The sequence below is a fragment of the Cottoperca gobio genome, chromosome 4 (genome assembly GCF_900634415.1).
Source record: "Cottoperca gobio chromosome 4, fCotGob3.1, whole genome shotgun sequence".
Lineage (NCBI taxonomy): Eukaryota > Metazoa > Chordata > Actinopteri > Perciformes > Bovichtidae > Cottoperca > Cottoperca gobio.
In genome coordinates this window covers 16,790,919-16,813,957 of record NC_041358.1, presented here as the reverse complement: position 1 = coordinate 16,813,957, position 23,039 = coordinate 16,790,919, and the positions used below count along the sequence as shown (strand labels likewise).

The 23,039-nt window shown below is 41.9% G+C and overlaps 1 protein-coding gene across 1 annotated transcript in view; it reads right to left on the bottom strand.

Annotated features, from left to right (window-relative positions):
- The window catches only part of ptprsa (protein tyrosine phosphatase receptor type Sa), a 239,000-nt gene that overhangs the window by 171,021 nt on the left and 44,940 nt on the right, over positions 1-23,039 (bottom strand). The window contains 1 exon segment of the mRNA XM_029429714.1: positions 20,283-20,495. The gene's annotated coding sequence lies outside the window, so the exon portion shown is untranslated.

Here is a 23,039-nt window from a genome sequence, read left to right as displayed (position 1 = left end):
TGTTTTTTAAATTGTCTGGACTGCAATGTTCTGGTTTTCATCTTTCCCTGCTTGGCCCTTTCTATTAAGACAAATAAGTAAACATTCTGACATTTTTTCTCCCGAAGTGCGTTATAGTGTTGGAGTGCACATCCAAAATGGAAGCTCCAATGACTTTAAGGGATGGTCTAATGCATGTGATGGTTAGTGATGTGTCATTCCCATTGAATCAGACTACAAAAAAAACTGTTTCCTTCTCTCCTCAGCTATTATTTAATTGCTTTGACTAATTACAGTATCAGCGCAGCACATGATGTGTTTTTGAAGCAGAAAGAGAAGGCTTTTCTGGGTAACTTCAGCTTGCACAGACTTGCATAGACAAAGGTCTAAAGCTGACGTGTTTTCTAAATTCAAAAACTCATAGTTTGGTTTTAACATGGAACAAAACGAACTGCAATTAGCTAAAAGCACAATGATAAGTATTTTGCCTTTGTGTAGTTTGGAGTCAATATCAAAGTTATATATACATATATATATACATATATATATACATATATATATATATACATATATATATATACATATATATATACATATATATACACACATATATACATATATATACACACATATATACATACATATATATACACACATACATACATATATATACACACATACATACATATATATACACACATATATATACACACATACATACATATATATATATATATATATATATATATATATATATACATACATATATACACACATACATATATATATATACATACATACATACATACATACATACATATTATATATATATATATATAGATATATATATATATATATATATATATATATATATATATTATATATATATACATACATATATACATATATGCATATGCATATACATATAAACAGACACGCATATAATGTTTGTGTATGGAGCATTTCCTTATACACACACAACCACAAGCAGTATTTTCACATTTATTTTCCTCCCAAAAAACAAATGTCAGGAAAACAACTAAATCTTCAACTTCTCAAAAAATAAATAAAACGCCAGGTTGCCCACTCTGTTTCCTGTCAGCTGGAATACAGTGGAGAGTGCCTGTCTTCATTTACATACAAATGTCACCTTCTATCTTTCCAGGGGCTGGGGAAGGTTTTACTCTCTCCACCGTGATGCGCTTGACAAACCTTTCTTCCCTGTCTGGGAGACAAGCTTGTGATGCACAGTGAGAAAGTGAGAAGAAACTCAATGCATATTGCCTCTGGTCCCTTCTCTCTGTCTTCTATCTCTTTTACGCGCCACTGGTACGTCTTTATTTGTGTATTCAGACTTGAGTACATAGGCTTTGTTTCCAACTCACTGAAAGATGAGGCTCTGTGTCTTTTGAAAAGGCGCCCAACCCGCCGGAGTTGTAATTACTGAGGACGCCTTATGATTGGGCTTTTCTTATAGTGGGGGAAATTATTAATACAAAATGAAAGATTGCAGTGAGCCAGACTGCAAATAGTGCAAAAGAGTGAAAATGAGAACAACACTTATAAAAACAGTGTGACGACGAGCATCTTGTAGTAAGGGAGGTGGTAGCATCATCTGTATAAAGCAACCATCGCTGGCTCAGAAAGCCCAACATGGCAGTGCTGCTTATATTCCCAGAAATGCACAGGCAGCAATTTTCTGTGGTTAAGTGGCCCACATAGTGATTCCACGCCATCTCTCATAAACCAGGACGTGTATCCCCTGATGCATAGGGATGAACAATCAGCCTGACAGGCAGGTAGTTACTCCTTTTTAACCCCGGCTAGTGCCGAGTGATGCAACAGAACAGCAGGGCCCCTCCTTTTCCTCCTCCACCTCTACTTCCCTCTCTCCCAGTCTCCTCTACTCTCCGTACCCTTCCTCGCTCTCTCTTCATTTATCTCTTTCTCCCTAGTCTCCTATTACTCGCACACTCCCTCTCTGCATTATTCTCTTTCCTCTTTCTATCCCCCCCTCCTCTCTACTCCTATTCACTCTCTTTCTCCCTCTCCATCTCTCTACCTCCCAGAGGCCCATGTTTCCTTGCTTGCATTACACACAATTACTTCCATCCATCAATTATCTGCCTATTCCTCTTTAGCTAGCCCACTTCCCTTTCTCTGCTCTATGACAACAGCCCCCACTATCTTGCATACACATGTTTCTTTGCAACCCCCATCTCTCACCTCCCACCCCTCAGGGCAGCTGAGTGTACCTCCCCACACGCTTGTCCTCTTTCCCCTTCTCCTCCTTTCTCTTCACCCCCCCCCAAAGTGCACCCCTCCTATAGCCCCCCTCATACCAGATGTCCCTAAAGTTTGGTTGAGGGCGTGCATGGGTGGAGAAGGCAGTAACAAAAGAATAGGGTGGTGGATTGGGGTGCAAACGGATGGGTGGGTGTGGGGGATCCTCTGAATGGGCCAAGCCATCTTGCCCTTGGCTTTCTGTGTGCGCACATTGAGCATCATCAGATTAACAGCTTTTAGGGGACACACACACACTCACCTCTTGTATAACCATTATACACTGGAACAGCAACCTGGCAAAAGCTCATGTTTGGTGGGAATCAGTCAAACCTTGCTATTGGACCGGTGTCTGTGAGTCATATTATAACCAGGATTTCTGCTTAGCATTTGTAAGTTCTTCTACTTACAATAGTTGGCTGCACTTTTATCCTTAAATTCAGGTTTTCTCCATTGGACAAATGAGGGAACAGTATTCTAGAGCCAAAGGCACGCTAACTTATAGTACTTGATAAATACAAAACTGTAAATAAAGTGGTCTATGGCACATTTGGAAAAGATGCCAAGCTGCTCTGAAATACAGAACTACAAGCAAACAGTATCCGAAGTACCACTTGTTTGCGGTACGGCGTCTGCAATTGGAGGATCTTGTGAGTTATCGGGTGAGGCGAAGGTGTGAGGAAGCAGCAGAACAAAAAAATACATACATTCTTTACATTGTAGATCAGTCACAGGCGAAGGTGTAAAAGGGAACAGGGTTCTTTAGCCACCCTTTAAATCAAAATGTCCAATTAACAGAGAAAATCACATTGTTAATTGTAGGTGCTTTTATAAGCATTGAACCGATACAACTACAGTGAGTAGCACGAGAAGGTGTTAGACTTTCCATAGTCAGAGTGTTCTAAAGTGCATCACCTCACATGACTCCAACAGGCTCGCTCAAATTATAGTGTATGCACTATGTTTTTGGAAATATTCCACTGCTTCACAAATACACACTTCATACAGATGGCTCAACAGGCTGGGGTAGACCATCCTAACGGCATGAGCAGCATTTAAATGAGCTAAATGCAACCTGTTTGAACCCTTCGGGAATGGGGGTCCTTAGCCCCCACCGCCACCCACTACCACATGTCTAAAACCTCAGAGGGGTCAAACTACCAGGGCACAGGGCAGCCCTTCCTGCCAGACCTAGTTTGCAAAGAGGAGGAGTCAGACGCCCCAAGGGAACCTCTGTGCATCAATCTGGAGGATGCCAGCTGGTAATCACACTTAACATAGGAACAGCCCAACAGCAAGCATCATTAGACGACTAGAGGAGAAGCAGACAGAGAGACAGGATCAGACACATCCATTTGATGACTGTCCCATCCCTGGTGTTAATTACTTCTTACCATGAAACACCAGTTCACATTAACGCCATAACCATAAAGAGGATGGGATCAGGGCTAGAGGGAAAGGATGTTTGTGAGAGTACAGCAGTGTTTGGTATAGTTTCCTCTCTGGCTTTGACAAACTATGCACTATGTTTGATCAAGTGTGTTCTATCTTGAGGGAGGCAGACTCGAGTTAATAAGGGAGTAGCAGGCATCAACAGAAGGTCTGCTGCTGCTCGTCGTCAGAAGCAGATTACTGTCACTTCATCAGAAGGAGCTGGAGCGAATCATTTTTGTAAAACCTGGAGGTATCAAGGGAACGGGCAGGAGGCTGGGGAGGTGACAGTGTGTCGATGTATTCCCCAGGGCTTTACCAGATAGTCTGGCAGGGATTAATGGAGTCTGTGTGTATGAGGGGTTACCGTCAGTTCTGCACACAATAACTTGACGAGCGCAAATACTGTGTTTAAGACTCCTTTTCCACCTGGCACATCTGAGATGATAAAGAAAGTGCATTTTAAGTCTGACTGAACACTCACAAAAAAGGCAGAAATGCAATACACACAGTCCAAAGCACAGCATAGAAAATAATAAGCAACTTGGATCTGGAAAAGATATTTGCATATGGATCCAATCTGGATTCATGACAGGAAGATAAAGAGATGAAGAAAAACCAAGAGCGAACAAACACCGGAGGAGCCTGACAGTCAACCAAAATGCAAGTTGGACTTAAAAAGCAACCAGAAACGGATCAATCCCGCGGAGTTCACATACCTTATCATCGCCTCGTCTTATCTGGCCCCTGCCTCTTAGAGTGAGTCATCTCTGCCCAAAATCATTGCTGGCTTCTATTAGAGCACTGACCTTTTGAGATCAGGAGAGTTGCTTGGTAAAAAATGACTTGTGGGTGCTGCCAGGAGGATCGTGGCCATTCCTCACTTCCAACGAGGTCTTCTGAGGACAGAGCTACCAATTTTAGACCCAAGGCAACCAGCAGGGGTGTCCGAGTGAGGAGTCAATATACCCCTGCTAGGCTCCTGGGTTCATGTTTCTGCCGCTATGGCCAGGGTAAATTTTTTTTTAGCTCTATGGAGTGAAAATGGCACACCAGCACTAAAGAAGTTGAACCTTGATGATGTTGTTTTTAAATTGTCTGGACTGCAATGTTCTGGTTTTCATCTTTCCCTGCTTGGCCATTTCTATTAAGACAAATAAAGTAAACATTCTGACATTTTTTCTCCCGAAGTGCGTTATAGTGTTGAGAGTGCACATCCAAAATGGAAGGCTCCAATGACTTTAAGGGATGGTCTAATGCATGTGATGGTTAGTGATGTGCATTTCCCATTGAATCAGACTACAAAAAAAAACTGTTTCCTTCTCTCCTCAGCTATTATTTAATTGCTTTGACTAATTTACAGTAATCAGGCGCAGCACATGATGTGTTTTGAAGCAGAAAGAGAAGGCTTTTCTGGGTAACTTCAGCTTGCACAGACTTGCATAGACAAAGGTCTAAAGCTGACGTGTTTTCTAAATTCAAAAACTCATAGTTTGGTTTTAACATGGAACAAAACGAACTGCAAATTAAGCTAAAAGCACAATGATAAGTAGTTTGCCATTACACAGTTAAAATGGGTTTACGTTTCAAAGTGCGTTCAGTTCTGGTAAAAGCAACATTATGTGTTTAGACTCACAAATACAACATTATGTTTCAGGCTTGAGGGCTGCAATAATTACTTTTCATGATAGGAGAAACTCTACAGCTCATATTAGCTACTTTTCAATTCCGAAAAAAGATCACTCCTGTTATTATTGTTGCCAAAAGTTATTCGGAACCAAACAACAGTTCACCACAAAACAACTGCTATAATGCATGGTGTATCATTAATATGATTTAATCTTATGTAAGAGCAGTGCAAATCTTTTTTGCGGCATGGACCGGTTTCATGTGATATGACGGAATAAAATGATACGGCCGGCATAAAAACAAATATAAAGTGCATAAAAAACTCACTATTACGTTGAATTAGTGGCCCTGAGCTTGTGTCTCTGCAACGAGCCGGTCCAATATAGGGGGATAAATTATTCACCAATAGTAAAAGGTTTCTTCTCTTAGCAATACAGTTAGTCACTAAGTATGACGCTCTCCGTGCACTTGCATGTGTTGATGTGGTGACCATCAGTAATTGTTTATGTCCTTCTTGTTCATGTGTTCTTCTTTCAAAATGCCGGCACCCGCTGTTATGAAGGCTTCGTTGCCTCATTTGTGAGCCTGTATATTATGCAGAGCGGCGCATGTAGCGATAAACACGTATTGAGGTGTTTATCGCTACAGGTGGACTCCTGATATTGTCTTTTAAATGCCTCCTCATTGGGTCTTCTCCCTTTTCCAAAAAAGCTCTTTAAAGACGTTTGTTTTCCACTCATTGTTGCTTGTGGGCTTCATTTTTTTTAAGTAAAGTATCACGTGACCGAGACACGTCCGGTACCGGTCCGGTGGTTGGGGACCACTGTTCTAGCTGCCACCAGGCCAAATTCTCACGTGGCTTAAAAGTTACAAGTAGACTATATTACATAACATCATCATAAAGCATTGGTAGTTTTGCTGTGTATATATAATGCATGCATAACTGCCGTATCCAGGGACACAGTGTTTACTTCTTACTGTACGTTTTTAATACACGTGCAACAATGTTGTAATTTACATGATCTTTCCATTGTTTTTCTTGTTGGCTTTTATGCTATAAGGTTGTTACATGTTACTTTCAATTGGAGTGTTTCCCCACCCTGGTTATGAAGCAATAAAATAAGTGTATGCATGACAAGTTATGGCGAATCCACAAATCAAAGAGGAGAGGAGGGGAACCCTTTACAAGACACACTGTCTCCTGTTTTCACAGTCAGGCTAATTGCACCTTGTGTCGCCGGAAGAGCACTGATTTAGCACTCGGAGCATATTAAAATAAATAAACACAATTAGTTGTGAGTGCAACAGCACCTCTGCACAGAGCACATTTCTCTCTGCTACGACACTCACTTCAGAGCAGCTGTTATTAACTGTGTTGTTGCGTCAAGTGCGATGTGACTAATTGCAAAGCACTTGATGCCACCAAAATTGTCCTCATTTGAAGTTGAATGAAATGAACGGGAATAAATGGGTGGTGGAAAAAAAAAATGTAAAAAGGAATTGGGCGAACAAAGAGCTAGGCAGTAAATGTGTATTGTTTGCTGATTAATGTTTTGCTCTCATTAGGCCGGTTAAACATTTTATAACCAAACCATGGTGTGAAGTTAAGTAGGCACAATAATTGAAGAGATAAAAGGTTATTAATAAGAGTTTATCAGTTGATGTTGCATCACATGTGTTTTTGAGTATGTGGGACTTTTGCAAATGGCAAAGATCTAATTTTGACACTTGAAATGTTTTACTGGTTGAACGTTTCAGTTTCTGGGCAGCATCTGGAAAATCTCTAATGATAAAAGGCTCTTAAAGTATCAAGAGCTTCGCTTGCTGTGCCTCTATAAAAAGCCAATAGCTTAAGTTGGTTGTATGTCAAACTGTCAGAAATGCACTTCATGTTAAGAACCCCAAAGAACAAGAACTATATAAACAGTCAGAAACATGACAACTTCTGAACTCTCCTGAAGTACAATAGCTTCCAGTCAGTGTGTGAGGCCTGTAGCTCTCTAGAATCTCCCCGTCTTCTACCCTTTGATCCCGTTAAAAATGAGAGAGAGAATACACCCTACTGTCGAGGAAGGAGAAATAAAAGAAAAACAGCTCAGAAAGGAATAATTGCAAAGGAAATGAATTTTCAAAACCCTGAGGAGGGCACTTCTTTAAGACCTCCATACTTGGGGGGGGGGGGCATCATATCCGGGGCACAATTCAATTAGCTTTTCTTCCAAGTGTAGGGAAAGGAGCTCCTGGGAGAATTCTAAAGTTTTTGTTCAATAAAAGAACTTTTCAATGATGTGATGCTCTCACTGCCCCCTCCTCCGTCACTACTCATTGACCATTGCTTACGAGCCTGCCACTCCCAAATGCATCGCTCTGCGATTTCGACAGACTAAGAAAATAAAGAAAGAAATAAGGCAAATTAAATGAAACAGCACCTTGCTGATGCAGCTGTGACAGACATGCTGGTCACGCTTAGTCGACTGTGCCTGGCAGCTTATCCTTGGCATTTTCATTGCCTTTCGTCTTTCTTGCCCAGTTATTTGACAGTGATCAGGGGTGATAAATTGTTCAATTAAAGCCACATTAAGAATCCAGAACACACTTGACACACAGCCTCTTGGTATTCTTGTTGTCCAATTACTCTGAAGGACAATATTCCTTCTTGCTACTGACAATCAACATGTGACTCTCATCATACCACAAATTGGTTTATTTATACAATCTAGCAGGCTGATTGGATACCGGAGAGCAAGACTGATGATTTGGAGTTACAACATAGGTAAAAACCAGGAATTTCCATTACAAATGGAAATGTGGTATAATTTGTGTTGACTTTTCAAAAAGTAGAAGAAAATGTATTCTCCATTGAAGTTCACCAAGATGTGAAAAGAGGTACAAAAAATAAATATATATATAACTGAATTCACGGTCTTTTATCTGCAATTTCCTGCTCGATTCCCCGGTGCTGATGCTGACCTCTGAACACTCTTGAAATTTCAAGATACTTTCAAGATGTTTCATTAACATCGGGAACAAAAAAAAAGTGTTTGGACTCGTCTGTTCAGAAAGCTGCAGTAAATTAAATGCATTACTAATCTTTTTTTGGCTTGCCGTTGCTGTTGGGGTGAGAGGGTGAAGAGAGAGAGAGAGGGGGGGGGGGGGGGTGTATGTTGCCTGGGGAAGGTTTTGCCTTAAATGTTCTGATAAAAATTAAGATCTATTGCGATTGGAATTGGGCTCACTTGACATACTGTAGCCTGCCGTAACAGAAGTAGAAGGGGGACGGGGGGGGGGGGGGGCATAGCCTGGAGCTGTATCTAAACTTTCCAACATCAGACAAAAGTTACTTCTCAAAAGCAAAGCGATAACCCTGAAGAATAAAGACGAAGGCTAATGGTGAAAAATGTAAAGAATATCGATGTTCAGATAAATAACGTAAAGAGCCTCTACTTTATACACAGATAACAAAAGAGCTCCAATCAATATCAATAAACTCCACACAAAAAAGCTCACTCCACACTGCAGACACATTACAAGTAAATACATAACTTCTACACCATTGTTATCTATGGATAGATAAACAATTAAGAAATAATTCATGGAAATCGTACAGTGATTCAGTGATTTCCTCTCCCCTTTTCATTAGTAACAGTAAGTGTTTAATAGATAAGTTTAGGCTATTGCTTTGCGCTGAACGTTTACTCTGCATCACATAAACGGAACGTGCACACCAAGTGGCTGCTTGCCTCAATGTTTTCAAATGCAAAATTAAGTGAGCATTTTGGTCAAAATCTCACCAGAATGGAGGCTCAGTGTTTGACCTGTGGGGGTTTTTTTTTTTGGGGGGGGGGGGGGGGTGCGCCTGGATGTCATAGGAACCTCTGCATTAAAGCATTGACTCGGGACAAAATCGCAAACGCAAATGAACTTAAGTTGACAAAAAAAAGTACGAGCACCGTTTCATTTCATTCATTTTGAAACACATTCGGGACAAGAAAAAACAGGAATACATTTTTCTTTTCTTTTTTCCCCCAGCAGACTGAGAAAACAGAATGAAAAAAAAGACACCCGGTATATAAAACGGTTTCCAGCATTAATGGCAGAGTTGAAAAAGAATTGTAGAGTTGTAGCTTTCGCACACTCTTAACACATGTATTTAGCTCATAATATATTTAAACAGTTCTCTAAAACTGATATAAATGATTCCGAGAGTTAAAAAGAAGAAAAGTTGCAAGCACTTACTTTAACGGCGTGAGAAAAAGTATTTCTGAAACTACCCCCTAGTTGGTTTACTGGGGGGGGGGGGCAGATTTTAAAATCCGTATTCGTTGTGGATGAGCGGTCGTCTCCCCTCAGAAAAGCAGTTACTTTGCATCCCCGACGGTAGAAAAATCCCCGCTATATTCCACTTTCTTGAGCAGTCACTTGTTGACGGAGGGAGAGAGTATAAAATACTGCTATTATTCCCCGTTCGTTTGTATTCCTTTCCCCCACATCAGACGCTGCGAGCCAGAATCTCCTCAGTGAACGAAAAAGTAAATACCCTATAATAATCCGTGCGCGACACCGCCGCGCGCGGATCTCAAATGTGTATCTCTTTATTGGTGGCTCTCGTTATCTCCGCGTCCCAGGTTTTGGTTCCTTTCTTCCTTAATCCACCTCGTACGGACTGGGGGTGGGGAGACAGGAGTCAAATACCCCCCCTTCTCCCTCCCCTCTATTGCAGTGAAAAAAATACGGAGCCGTGTGCTGCGTTCAATGCCACCTTATAAACTTCGTGTCTTGACTTCTCCTGAATTGTAAATCCTACCCCTTGGTGCGTTCAAGTACGTATAGTCGGAAATCCTAACACAACTGGGCCTGTAACGAAACGACTTTTAGGTTACTGTGTAGCTGATATTTTATTTAACAAATCTGTGCTGCGATGGCAGAATGAAGAGAAAACAGATACAGCACAATGGTGCAGAGACATAAAGCACTTGGACAAATATAGATATTTCACAATTCCTTTTTTTGTTTTAAGTAGGCTAAAGTTACCTGTCAAAGATGTGTTTTAGACAAACTGCTAAATGGCTAAAGTTAGACAATGCAAGCACTTGATTAGCAAAACAATAAATGCATGTAAAAGAGTAAAATGTGTGACCACTGGTGGGATACAGGATGTGTTCAAATATTTGCATGCACTACTTTAAGTTAGTGTATGAAATAATATGTATGGATAGAATAATCAATATATTTACATATCTAGATAAACTACACAGTGATGTTTAATGTAGATTAAGCACAGAGCCATTATTCATCCAGTTGCATCATAATTAAACTCATCACAGACTAGCCTACACATGTTATACAGTCTGTTAAGTGCACTTCATCTTACATTCAAGGCTGGAACAAACAGGAATGGTCCTGTAACATGATCACAATTTGTTAAAATGATGAGTTGTAATTATTTAATTAATATTTATTTATTTTCAGTGGCCACTTGACCATGACATTTCCTGTCTGTCCTTGTTTCCATTTAAATTTCAAAACTAATCAAATTAGCTTGATTCTTCTTAATTCTCAGGGATAATAAACAATAACCTTTTAAAATTACAATGTGCTAAACAACAGCAGAAAAAACAATCAGCTGCAATAAAAGGAAATGAGTCATGTGAAAAATATTGCATTGATGTTTAACAACGTGTGGTTAGTTATCTATCCCTCATCAGCCTACTCCTTTCACCTTTCCTTTTCAAGTGAGGAGGTATTTGGACATGCTTTCACCCAATGACATTGGCTTTGAGGTGAAACAGCAACTCTGATTGGCTGGTAGAATTCAAATGTGAATAGTTACAGCTGGTGTCAGCTTTGTCCAGTAGGAGGCTTGACACAGACTGGAGACACATGAATCCACTGACCCACAGTCAGTCAGCACCAGCCAGCATGCAGCTAAATGTTGAGATGTATTCTAATCCAACATCCCTCCTGGTTTAAAAAGGTAGTGAAAGTGATTATGGGATTTAAAAGCCCCTGTGGCCTCTGAAATGAACTTGTCCCCTAGCCCAGCCACAACTGCTCAGCTGAAAATTGCTGGTAGCTGGCTACGTTAAATTACCTTCTTGCAGCATTAAGGACCAGGGTGTATGATTGGAAATGAAGGAAATGAGATTGAATTTGGCAGTCTTTCGGAAGGGGGTTACAATTTGTGAGGCACAGTGCATCAAATGAAAGGCCTCTCCTGCCCAATTGGAAGGAGAGCAGCGATATATTTCGTGTGAACTTTTCAAGTTATGCAGGCAGTAATGGATGGGAACAAGCCCTTTTAAAAAAGACCCATCTTAGCTGTGTGTTGGCGGAAAGCCATTCTGAGCTACAAGCAATCCTCCACTGCCCTCTCTCTGCTCTTTGTTTAAAACCCAGCGTGACATGTAACACACCATAAAAAGGTGTAAAGGGTTGGGAGGGGGGAGTGGTGGTCTAATCAATTTAACTGGTGAGTAAAAATCATGCATTTATGTTACGTAGATTTCTCCCTTGGCCTCTTATTCACACTACAGCCCCTTATTTAATCATGCCGGTAAATCTTAGTGGCAACCCAGAGCTCTCACCGGCATTCCCTTGGTGGCGTGAGCCTTAACATGGTAAATTTCACTCGGGTAGGGAAATGCGCTCAGTGGCCGAGGCTAGTGCTTTAGAAGGATAAAAAGAGCACTTACCGCCTGACATGTGCAATCCATAACAGAATAATGAGACTCCTCCACACTAGGAGCTCCCTTTCCCAGCTCTCCCTCTCTACACTTTTTGTTTTCCTTTTGCGAGTGTTCATAAACGGCATGTAAATTCAGAGAGCGGAAGATGCGGCGAGTCCTTGAGGGAAGGCGCTTAATCGTTTGCGTCATGTTACCAAACGGTGTAACAGCATGTACTTTGTGAAGATGCTCTAAACGACCAGTAAACCTTGTTGAAACTAGTGGCCTCCTTCGCTCAGCTGTTACCGCTCCAAGTGAAGCTGATCTTCACTGATTCTCATTGTTCTCCAACAGAAAACACTGGCGTGGAAGAAAAAAGCATTTTAGGAGAATAATGCATCTCAAATTATACAGAAGCACTTTCACATTATGTATGCACTATATCAACTCAACATGATGAGGATGTAATTTTGAACACAACCAACATTGTTTGTCATTTCTTTAAAAGTACATTAGCTACACTTTTAGAAGAGCATTTGTTTTGGTTTTATAACACATAATTAGCTTTTTTGCATATATCATGCATTTCCAAAAGATTTATTCCACCATGAAAAGGTCAGCAAACTGTATTTTTTTTAACAAAAAGGTGAATAAATTAAATTTAGGCAGGTTTTTCATTCCAATGTATTCTTGCTTACTTCTACGTACAGAGGCGCTCGACTCAACAGCCAACAAAGTGTTTCAAACTTTTCAAGTTTAGCTTTTAGATTTGCATGCATAATTCTTTCTTTCCCCCTGTCCTGTTTTTAACTCAATGTGAGAATTTTGGAAGAAAAAGGACGTTGTCTCTTTCCTTATTGTCTCCCTGCTCCCCTCCGTTCATCTGTCACCCCCAGGGGTTGAGGAACAATCACCTCCGATAGCAGCGGGCCATCGCTCACTCTGTCCCTGGAGGCGACAGCCTACTTACTGCCAGCTCGCGCTCAAATGGAGGACATTTCATCACCCCACCAAAAACACAATTAAAAACACGCTCACGCGGCAGTCGCCGTCCCCAGTTGCGAGTTTAGTTACCCTGAGCCCGTCTCACCCTCTCAGATATTTACTCTCACTGTGGTTGAGTGTTAGTCAGCTAGGTTGGAAAGTGCTATGTGGCATTTCAGGATGGACAACACACTGGAAGAGAGAGAGAGAAAGTGAACCAGCACTTGGTGCTTGCCCATCTCAGAGAACAGAGCGGTGAGCATGTCAGCCTTTGTTGGGCATGTGGACTCAATAATTAGCTGATAAGTGACTGTGCTCTGGGCTGAAATCGTTTTTTTTCCCCCCTAGAAGCCAAAATGGAGGATAGTGTGATGAGGTTTGTGGTGATGGGTTCTTTGCTTAATGCAGACACACTCATACTGTACACACACACACACACACACACACACACACACACACACACACACACACACACACACACACACACACACACACCCAGAAAGCAGGAACACAGGCAGACTGACGGCTATTAGAGTGCAACGATGCTCCCTCTTATCTCCCACCACGATAGAGATCTACAAAGAGCTTGAGAGAGATTATGAATTCATTACCTTGATACACAAGTGAGCACTGCGATAGACAGGAGTTTGAGAATGGAGATGGGAGCTCGGCGGGTGTACTGGGAGGGGCAGGAATGGGAATGCAATGATTTATATGATGCTGGCTATAGAGAATATATCTGTTTGCTCTCTCTGTATTTTTAGGAACGTTTGAGCTCTTAGAGGTCGGGAATCATGGGGTCCACTGTCTTGCTGAGCGCCATTTCAAAACAAAACGTGTGGGCAAGTTGAACGTGCAAATCAATAACCTTCTAACAACATTTTGTCTTTAATTCCTGATTGAAACAACATCTGAGCAGGTTGCATTGCATCTCAATGAATCTCTCAATCTCAATCTCGTTTAATTTTCCTGTGATTTCAAAGTAACTAATATCAAAAGTAGTGCAGCATATGTAACCTTTGTTCATGTTAGGATTTCGGTGACATATTTGGTGCTGCTGGTGTGCATCTGATCTGTCATTAAATACATCCTGGCATGATTGCGTGACAAGAGACCTCACTTAACAAGTCTAACAATGGCCTTTTGTGGAGAGGACATCAGCTAAACGCATAAATTATAGAGTCTTATTTGTTATTATAATGAATTAGAGTCAGTAGAACCCTCTTGAAGGACTTTTCTGTTACCAAACACTTGCTTACTCCTGCCTCTCTTTCTCCTTCAATTCTCCTGCATTTCTTTTAACCGGCTCAATATGGCTTTCTCTCTGAGAGTGTTTTCCCTCCAGCTCTGTTGAACTCAGCTGACATTTGGAGGCAGGTGAAAGAGTGCAGTTAAATAAACCAAAGAATTTTAGGAGAAAGGGTGAGGACAGAGGGAGACCAAAACACAGACAGAGGGAGTGTTCTGTATTACTGTGTTTAACTGTGTGTCCTGTGAATACTGTTAAACTGACACGGGTTGTTTTTATATGGTGCCCACCGCTGCAGCACGTTTAAATGTCCATGTTGGCATTACTGGATTGAGCGGACAGTTAGTTTAACTGTGAATGTCGTAAACTAGAGAAGGTTCCATACGTTTTCCACGGGTGTGCATCGTGTGTAGGGTTAGACCATTATTTGCCTTTTATTACACACCGTATATCAAATAGTCATGTCAATCCTTGATGTTGATGTTCCATCGTGACTGCAGCCAACCCGAATGCAGAAGAAGAGTAAATATGCATTAAGTATTTGATTTTTAGACAATAATTTATAATTTAATTTTCCAGCAAAGAATATCCAAGAATTTAGGCTTATGCCTTACCTAAAAGAGGCAAACATATTTAAAGGTTATTTATTAGTCTGTGTTTTATGTCTAGATGCTGAATGAGAGGCATGATAGGAATACTGGTGTAAACGGCATTCCTATCATGTTTGGGATAAAATTGACTAAATGTAAATAAAATGAAAAAAGATCAAATATAATTTCTGCTAACAGACCTATAAAGGTCTTATTGCTCTATTTTACTCAATGTGTTCTGTGCTGGCATGTTTTTTTTAATGTGGTAATAAGCACTTTTACTGAGTGATAAGTACCTGTAATGGTATATCACCGTATGAATCCATCTTTCATCAAAGTTAGAAACACATCTTTGATTGTTAGGCTAAAACAACCCAGGGTATAATTTATGCTGCGTGTAGGGGTGTTTTTATGCAGTAACATATCATTACTCTGTGTATATGTTTGTATGTGTAGCGTCCTGTGAATATGTCTTTTGTAAGTGTGTGTGCCTCTGAGTGATTTTTAATGTGCTGTGTGTGCAAATGTGTCCTGCACCATGTGTATGTTCAAGCATATGTGCCTTTCAATGTGTGTCATTGTATACAGTGTGCCGTATGCATGTGCATTTGAGTGCCTTTAGCGCTTTCGGGTCACCGTGCGCGTGGGTGCTGTGTGAAGATGTAAGTGTGCCTTTCAGCGAGTGTTTGTGCACATGGCGTGAGTACGAGTGCATGTGCATTCCTACACTGCGGAGAGGCGGGTGAGGCGAGTGAGGCCAAAGAGGCCAGGAGTGATGAGTGATGCCAGAGGTGGTTTTCTACCAACCCCTCCGCTGGCTTGCTGGCTCACTAATGGCCTCCTCGGTGGGTTGGCTGACCGACTTGCTTGGCTCTCAGTAGCTCCGTCTTCCTTATTTGGTAGTGGGGGGATGGTGGCGGTGGGGTAGTGGGTGGGGAAGCAGCGGTGCTCTGTTTACACGCAGGGTCAGAAGGTCAGAGCGCCAGAGTGCCATGGAGCAAACACAGATCACTTAAAGACAGTAAGAGAGCGAACGAGTCATTGCTTCACGGCCGTCAGCTGGATGGATCGGGGCAGATTTGCCGTGAAAGAGTGTGATGAAGTGTGTGTCTGTGTGTGAAAGAAAGAAGGGTAGATAACAGTACATACTTTGGTGAAGCCCCAGTAGAAAGATCGCTGCTACAGGTAATTTCCACACACATACACACTCTGTTCTCTCTTTACCCGCTCTTGCTCTCAGGCCCTGGACAGTTGAGGGGAGTCAGTCGAAAGGAAATTAAAGGCAACCATCCTTATAGTTTTGCTCTTGTCCGCTTGACTGCCTGCATGCCTGCCTGCTTGCCTGCCTGCCTGCGTTCCCTGGGCAATGTTTATGCTGTGCCCTGCCCAGGACAGAATAGATTCGCCCACACAGCACTGTGCTCTCAACCAGAACCTAAGTAGGTCTGGCAAGCCCGAGCCACAGTCCCATTCACTCTCACTCCTCTGGATTAGACCCTACGGCCTGGGGCAACACAGCAATGACTGCATTAATAGACCTAAGATAGCATCTCTCCACCCCACCCTAAAAATATCTATCCCAGTCTTTCATATTAGGACACATCAGCAGGTTGTTTATTTTCATGCATCAGCTTCTCTAAAGTTTAGAAGGATAGTTTGCAAACTACTTAAGGGTTAAGTGTTAAGTTTGGAATGTCTGCAGGGTCAGCTAAAGCCCTCCAGCTGGTATAAACTGCAGTGTAAACATGAGTTCAAACTATGACTTGTAACATGTTGTCAGAATTGATGGTTGAGCTGCACTGAACAAGTAACAGATATAAATTAAGCTCGGATACGTTCCAAGTTCCGAGGAAACAAAATGGAAAATGCTGTCATTATGTTCATAATCGTAAAACAGGAAGGGGACCTTTTAAAATGCATCCCACGGCATTGCTTTCCACCATCGCTGTGAAGTAAGCGCAATAAGCAAAACATCTCTCATTCCCAAATGCCATGAAATTACATGCGTTGGCATAATCAAATTCATTACCTTCAAAGTTGAGGTCAATTTACATTTCTTTAAATGCTGCTACAAATAAGTGGAGCGTACATAATTGAATAATGCTAATTCATTGCAGAGTGTTTTGTCTTCTCTCTTTATGATGTATATTAGGGTTGTTGCTAGTACAGTACATGTGCAGAGCACTGCTGCGATGAGGATGGTGGCAGCTCGCAGGGCACATTATCCAGCCTGTCAGACTCCCAGTGCCATGCTACGGATAACACCGCTCTGCGGGAACACAGTGCCTCTTGACGCCAGCTGTAAAGATTAGCGGAGCTTTGTTTAATTGTGCTGCTAACATCCTAGGAGCCACTTAAAAGCTGCTGCTCTCGTTTTCCTTAGAAAACTGTCTTTAAAGCTCAGCCAACAGTTGCTGCTGCCTGTGCATTAAGGTGCAAAGGCCTTAGGGATTCAGCCAAGTCATGAACGCTCGGAGAAGAGTCTCCGCCCCCTGTCCTGCACAGGTAAGCATCAAACTGAGATAAATCTTGAAAGAAAGTGCACTTTTAACACCACCCACACACCAATGACAAACACATCTTGGTGGGCTGATGAAGAAAGGGTTTTTGTCCAAATGCCAAATGTTGATTATGCCATTTTAAACCAAGAAAGCATCCACAGGCCTCACTAGTGGCCCCTAGAGGCAATGTTTCCACTCTAACTCAATCATACTGAAATGTTTTTGCACCAAAGAACTGAACCAGTGACAAATCTACCAACTTAGGTAAAGTGCCATCATTAGAACCAAACTCCCAACACTGTAGTCAATGACATTTTGTCCAATTTCATGTTGGACAAAAAAGGTGGATATCTCATTATTGGATAAAATAAAAACTTGCAAATTGAACCTGCTGGCAAAGTGCAACCTAACACGAATGTCCTTTTATCAGTGGACCACCGGAGGTATTCACACTGAAGGCTTAATGGTGGTCTGTAGAAAACCTAAAGCAGATCAAGAAAGTAGGTGCCACCTGACCTCCACAAGACATGCCATGACAAGCTGAACATTTTTTACATTTCTCAGGAGAGCATCTCATGCCACAAAAAAAAAAAAGCGGTGGGAGGAAACAGGGTTACTGGTGAATACATCATTAATATATTAAGCAAACTTGTTCACAGAGAGCAGCTTTTAAAATGACTTTTGTACATTCTCTGAAACTCCTTCGCCGATGTGTGTGTGTGTGTGTGTGTACACGACACACAGTCAGGCGGTAAAAGCCATTACTGTGCTCTTACAGTTTCCAGCTTGTTGAGCCCATGGTGGGGGGTCCAGATGTGCAATCTCGCCTCTCAAACATTTCTGTAGTCAAATGTAGCGGGTCACCGAGGCCTCGCTATCGTCGCAGCTCAATATGCAAAACACAGCTGTTAATATCTGGCTAGTGACCCCCCCCCCGAGGGCGAGGTGATGAGAAGCAGGCCTCCGCCCCCCCCCCAACACATGGAGAGGGGATGTTGGGCCTGCATCTGCTATGACACCCATTAACTCACACTCATCCGCAGTTTCTGCATGTCTACCGCTCTGCCAGCAGCACTAATAATCAAGTTATGATATGGAAATGAGGATGGGATGTGCAGAGTATGTAACGGCAGTCAACTACAGTAGATATGTCAGAACGAAATTAAACTATCCACTGAACTGGAGCTGTGGAGATGAGGACATTTTTCCAGACAACCAAGAGATTACATTTTGACCTGATGGTGTAATATCTGGATGAATAAAATTAATCTACATTGACATACAGTGCACAGATGGCATAGTGGGGTTTCATTCCAAAATTGATAACTGACTGCCGATAATAATTAGAATAAGCAAAACAGATGTGCATCGTTTATAATTAAAATAAACAGAATAGGTTGTTTTTTTGTGTATGCTTCTCCTTAACGGTATTTTATTTTGCAGAGGAAGTCCGTTTTAAGTGCAATCTGTGATTTGAGATGAGCGATAGATTGTGTACAAGAATGTGAACGATGATCAATGGGCAGAGTATGACTTTTTAATTAGTCTTTCCTTGATGTTGCTATAATGCTTTAACTTGTCATGTTGTCCAGGAATTCCCTAAAGGAGAGATTTTATTCTCAAGAGACTATTCCAGTAAAATAAAAGTGAAACATATGATATGAGTAGAATTAAAAAAACAGACAGTGATTTCAATCAAAGAAGGTTTAGGATGTTATTTTACAGGGCTTCTAATCCCAAGAGGACGCCAAACCCTACATGCAAAAATAATTAGTTAAATCAATTTTCAAAGAGAGTACGTGGTTGAACCTTTTAAAAAATAATGTCTGCACTCAGTGGTATGCATCAACGTGGAGAGGAGTGAATATGAATGAATTTGGAGGGATAAAAAGTCAGCACGACTGGGTACATTACGCTTCTAAACCGATGCGTGATAGCTTCCAGGTCTGAAAAAAACTCCCAGTGCGGTTTGTTGAATGAAAGAATTGCAGGAGGTACAGGTGCCAGCTCGCTGTGACAGGTGGATGATAGCTCTCTCTCTCTCTCTCTCTGCCTCAGCTCAGCTGTCAATATGGATGGATGGGTTTAGCACCGGGGAGAAGGGAAATACGTGGAGGTAGATGACAGTTTACGATGTGTCATGTTATGGTGATCATTAGGGTACATAAGGACACAGGTTCCTGCAGAGACACTTTTCAACCAAACTGTTACAAACTTTTTATGCTGTTTTGTGTACGTCTTTACCGAAAACTGTTTGCGTCAATGCCCATATAATGTACAAAGCATACAGTATGGATTAAATCAGGACACTTTAGGGACTCAGCAGAGGAATCTATTTCCGGATATATCCAGTTTGTTTTCTGGGTATTTATCTCTACTGTTTTGAGTAATTGCTTCCTGTGCACTGTGGGAGAGTCCATTAGTGACAGCTAAAAATTATTTATTAGACAAATAGGAGTTATCTGCGGCTTCTTAATTAGGGTCGAGGGTGGGGGGTGAGATGAGATGCTCTGTCACAGCCATACTTTGTGAATTTCAACATAAAAAAAGACTTTGGCCTGCTGCAAATTTGAATGAAACTTGTCATTGCGAAATCGATTCAACGATAGAGAAGCATAGGGTTGCTTCAGACAATTATTAATTGCCAGCTGCAGTGGTGTGAAACATGAGAAGGACATAGATAGAAAATCATATTCACATTATGCCACGCTGTGACTATACAAAGAATCTGTAACCAGAGGCAGAGATAGAAATATAGAAAGGTGGAGGGAGGAAGGAAGGAAGGAAGGAGAGAGCAATATAGATATACAAATCAGACAGACCTGAGGATATTAAAAAAGCATATATGTGTGCCCCACAATGACAAATGAGTTATTATACAGGGTGTGAGACTCCTTCTGAAGAACAAAATGACTCTCCAAATATGGCAGTGCACTGTGCAAATAAAAATACAAATTAGGGGCGCACTTACCACTGGGTTGTTTTCAAAACCTCTTTAGCTTCATATCTTCAGCTGCTCCAGTGGCTTCTTCTTCTTCTTCTTCTTCTTCTTCTTTTTCTTCTTCTTCTTCTTCTTCTTCTTCTTCTTCTTCTTCTTCTTCTTCTTCTTCTTCTTCTTCTTCTTCTTCTTCTTCTTCTTCTTCTTTTCTTCTTCTTCTTCTTCTTGTTAGTCGCTCACTTGTACCTTTAAAGTAGATGGAAAAAGAGAGGGAGTAAAAAAGAGAAAGAGGAGAAAATGAAAGAGAAACATTAATGAAAGGGACTACAAAATGAACTGCCTCCTCAAGTGGTAGGTGGGGGAATTCGACAAACGCTGAGATGAGTTTCTCTCTCCCTCTCTCTCCTTCCTCCTTGCCCTTTGTGACCGCAGGACGACAGTTCTCGGGCGAAGAGGAGGCTTGCCGCTGATTGCCTAAGAGCGGTGGAGTGCGAATCTGCATGAAATCCCTCTTGGCTTTTTTTTGATCATTTTCTCCTTCACATCTCTAATGAGCCTGGTCCAAATATGTGGGTGTGTACGTGCGTGTGTGTGTGTGCATGAGCGTGATGGATGCATGTTTGGATATATACCCATGTACTGCATGTACATATCCATAAAAGTATGCTTCCTATCGCACATCGCGTATATGGAGGGATGTATCCGTGTTTGAGTGTGCGTTTCAGTTAGTTTGTCATTTTCAACAAAATTCATACTGTATATCGACATGAATTTTCTCCCTGTTTGTACATGTAATGGTAAATGTGCTGGTGTGAGTTTCCATGTCTACTGCACCGTAGCCTCACTCGATATTCTGTCAATACTCTCGGTCAGGTCTGCAGCTGTGGGCAGCCATGAGTCCACCCTAAGGAGCTTCCACTTAGCAGCTGAGGAAGGTTATCTCCTGCGAAAGGTCAGAGGAGCTCATCATTACCCTGCGCCCAGAGTCTCCTTCTAGATAACGATATGAATATCATCGCTTGAATGCACGACAGGGGCATGATCAATTAATATGGACACTGCCGCTTCTATAGGAGAGCACTTAACATGGTCGTCAAAATAACTTTAACTTTATGTTGGAAATACAATATGTATGAAAGTTCTGCATACCAACATCAAATCACTATGCAGATGGAGTACAAGTAATGAGAACACATAATTCATACCAAGTGCAAATGCAATGCCCATTCTATGATATCATTATCCACAAGGCATAACGTGGGCCTGTGTGTTTTCAAGCTTTGATTCTTGAATTATGCTAAATTGCTGCTACTGTCGAGAGTTCTGCTTCTTTAAGCAATTAGAATCTGGACGTGTATATCATCTGGCTGTGACGCTGGAATGTAAGTTCCACATGCAGATTCACTTTAAAAACAAACAGACAACTTTATGTTGTGTTGTATGATAAAAAAAAATGGAAAAGTTTGGCAACAGATAGGACAACAAATGTCTACTGGCTCCTATCTGTCTTCAGCCTCATGTTATTGACTTCTCCCCCCCCCCCCCCACCCCCCCACCCCTCGGTCTTTGGCTCATGAACTGCACGCTGCTTGTAGACAGTCTCCCAGCATCCTCTATGGGCATTATTACTACCTCGACGGCTGACGGTCAACATGATCCTTTATTCTGGCAGGCCACTGGGGTCAGGTCGGCCCGCGCCGGCCAATCAGTGTCAGCTAACAGGCTGGCTGCAGAAGGATCCCCTGATACCCCGACTGCAGCCCAGGGTAGAGGTATGTGTGTGTGTGTGTGTGTGTGTGTGTGTGTGTGTGTGTGTGTGATGTTATAGAGTGCACATGGGGACAAATGCAGTTCTTATGAAGCTTTAAAAATGTCAAGAAATAAATGCATGTGTAGCTGGATACACATGAGCGTGCACGTGTGTGTGTCAGTGGGAGAGAGAGGATTCTGCAATACTTCCTCCTCCCACACGCCTGGCTGCCAAGACGAGCGCGGGGGAATTTGTTTAATGTACAGCATTTATTCACTGCACACACGCTGTTGCACTACCGCTTCCTCCGTCGCATGAGACACTCCCTTTGCTGGGCGAGTCGCCATCAATAAGCCGGAATGAAGGGTTGGCCGAACAGCACGGAAGTTAAAACTCGTCCTAAATCAACATCTAAGATAGTGGAAATCTCACCCGGTGTCCTCACAATAGCATGCAGGTGAGAGCGTGATGGTCTGTGTTTTTTTTGGTTGCCGCGGATCGGGGGGTTAAGTTATGCCTCGTCCACTCATGCGGAAAGCAGCTCCGGTTTGTTTTCTCATGACCCTGCAACATATTGGCATAGAGTTTAGTCACCGTGCTAAGACAGATGGCCGAGCATCATGGTGCGTGGCAAAATTGGAAATGAAAAACATGCATGCTCAGAAATGGGTCCATGTATTTTCTCTCCAGCAATGTGACCACATAAGGTACATTCAGAACAAGTAAGAACAAGGAACTTTCACTCGCTGAGCATACATGGAAAAAATAAAAGCCCAAAGTAAGAAAACACGAGGCTGACCTACTCCGTGCAAATGTCAACAGGTCTGCTACCAGAGAAGTAGAAAAAACTGCAGATTTCAACCTCCGATGATGAAATGCCAACACAGTTCTTGCCTCGCTGTGACAAAAGTAAAGAGATTTCTTTTCTCCTTAAAAAGAAATAATGTTGCCATGGTAGCACCTGATGTCTTCTTGTCCTGTCCTCACCTCACCCTCACCCACTCACCTACTCTCTCTCTCTCTCTCTCCATTGTTCTCAG